The sequence below is a fragment of the Sesamum indicum genome, linkage group LG5, assembly GCF_000512975.1.
Source record: "Sesamum indicum cultivar Zhongzhi No. 13 linkage group LG5, S_indicum_v1.0, whole genome shotgun sequence".
Lineage (NCBI taxonomy): Eukaryota > Viridiplantae > Streptophyta > Magnoliopsida > Lamiales > Pedaliaceae > Sesamum > Sesamum indicum.
Genome location: NC_026149.1, coordinates 6,487,168 through 6,489,950, shown reverse-complemented (window position 1 = coordinate 6,489,950; position 2,783 = coordinate 6,487,168). Strand labels below are relative to the sequence as shown.

The window sequence follows — 2,783 nt, the reverse complement described above, 5'->3', positions numbered from 1 at the left end:
TCTCTCTCTCTCTCTCTTTGTATTTTCTTCTCTTTTCTTTTCTCTTTTTTTCTTTTCCTCTTGCTCTCCGCTCACCACCGTCTCTCTCTCTCTCTCTTGTTTTTCTTTTAGTTCTCTACACTCTTCTAAAAGTTTATCTATGTATATATGTATATGTATGTAGTTAATAGACCCATTGAAAACATAAATAATAGTTAAAAACTAAAAACTAAACTAGAGGCTATAAGGGAGAAAATAAACCAGTTTTCCATGAATGATGTTTTTAATTTGGATGAAACAGGTGTATTTTATAGGTTACAAGCTGATCACTCTCTTCAACCAAGCAACTTGAGGAAAGAAAGCAAGACAAAGAGAGGCTTTTGTTATTTGTTGCAACGAGGACGGTTCAGAAAAAATTCCTTTATGAATTATTGGAAAATATGCAAAGCCATGTTGCTGAAAAAATATCAACATGAGCAACATCAATTGTTTTATCGTTCCAACAAGAGGGCATGGATGACTAGTGTGCTTTTTCATGAATATGTTCGCTGGTTTTATCACAAAATGAATGGCAGAAGAATGTTGATGGTTAACAATTGTCCAGCCCATCCAAAAAATATTGAAGGGTTACGGAATGTTGAGTTGTTTTTTGCCACCTAACATGACATCAAAGATCCAACCATGTGATGTAGGAATAATTAGAGCTTTCAAGATGCACTATCGTAGGAGATTCTACAAAAATCTACTGGAAGGTCATGAGTTGGGCTACCTAATCCTGAAAAGATTAATGTTTTAGATGTCATCAATTTTGCAGTCTCCGCTTGGACAACCAATGTTTCTCAAGTGTCAGTAGCAAATTGCTTTTGGCACTGCAAAATCCGTTCAAATAGAGAAATCTCAAGCGACTCAAGTGAGACAAACTTTGAAAAAAGCCTACATGAGCTTGAGAATATGGTCAAGGATGTTGGTTATCGCAATGAAATGGACGTTAACAAATTGGTGGACTATCTGGATGAAAATAATGAATGTTCAATGGTTCAAAGTTTGGAGGAAATTGTTGCTGATTTTATTGAAGATCCAACTAATGATGAAGCTAAAGACGATTCAATACCGTTGGAACCAGCCACGAGAAAGGAGGCTTTGAGTGCGGCAACAACTCTTCACGATTTTTTGTTGCAGCTAGAGAACTCGACACCGGAACTCTTGGCTGCAATTAAAAAAGTTAGGGAAGAAATCCAATTAGATTTAAATTTTAAGAAAAATCAAGTTACAATAGATTCATATTTTAGCAAATTACAATAATATTTATAATTGTAATATTTATGAATTATTAATTTAGAGTTTTAATGGGACCTAATATTTATAAAGGGATTTTTTGAAAAATTATTATCTTATTATCTTATTGAATTTGATGATTTTTTCCAAAGGCCCAAGTCGGGACAGAAAGATTTTATTGTTTTAGAGAATTTATTCATTTATAGAATATTAATTTATAGAGATTTTACTTACATTGATGTAACTATCGTCTTACATTGTTGAACAACATGAGTTAATCGGACCATCAAAATTCAGATCAAACCGTTAGATATGATCAGACTTACAGAAAAATACCTTTGGTAAAGTTTTAGACTTATTGGTTATATGGATGTCAAGATATCATACACGAAACATAAGAATAATTATTCAAGTCGGTGTATCATTGAATTAAGCCATGTGATTTTAAATCAAACCATCTAATATGATTTAATGGACACAATCTAATATATATTTAAATTTCGTATGAATCGGGCACCCGAATTTTAAGATATGGTAATTGTTAATTAAAATTTTTTACCAAATTATATATATAATAAAATAATAATAACAATAATTAAAATTTTTCAACCATCACTATTATTATCATTATCGTTATTTTTAGATTAATTAATAGGAATCACTAAATTTTGACATATATTTATAAGTAATAAAGCAGATTGCATAATGCATAATATGTATCTTGATACAAATATAAAATCATAAATAGATAAAAATATCATAAGTGAATTACTTGTCAATTTGAAAAAAAACGTAACACAATACAAATATATATTAAAATATAAAGTTTATATGTGCCATATTAAATATAATTTTAACTATAAAAAATATTATAATTTACTAAGTTGTTAATTAAATTTATTTTTGTATAAAGATTAAATGTAAAAATAAAAGTACAATAATTTATTATTATCCAAAATAAACTGTATGATATTGATTAATAATTATAATATATGGTCAATTTTGAGTATAAAATTGATAAAGTATTGAATATGAAATTAAGTATATAAAAAATTTATAAATAAAAATATATATAAAAAATAGAAAAAGCTCGCGAACTGATAAATAGAGAGAATTGAGCTCGAGCTCAAAATCGAGCCGGCTCGACTCGTCTACCAGCCCTAATAGTACGGCATTATTACTTTCACCAGAACATTCTTACTTTCTCTTTAATCTCAGTCCAACTGGCTTAAACATTATAAGATTTTTGTTGGGGATCAACCAACAAGCCTCACAATCACCTATTCTATCTCAGGGTTCCAAATATTACCAATTTGAATTACCTTCGGGATTATCTTGATCATTGAGATTCGAGCTAAAGCAGAATTTAAAAGTTCGTTTGATTCAAGTGAGAGGAAAAAGGAAAGTAGAGGGGGGAGGGAATATGAAAGAGGGAAGGAAAGTTAAAGAGGGATGGGGAGGGAAATAATAATAGTTTTCCTTTAAGTTGTTTGGTATGATTGGAAGGGGAGTAAATCTCAAATACTTCC

The 2,783-nt window shown here is 29.9% G+C and overlaps 1 pseudogene; it reads left to right on the top strand.

Annotated features, from left to right (window-relative positions):
- LOC105162180 lies at window positions 205-1,281 on the top strand (annotated as a pseudogene).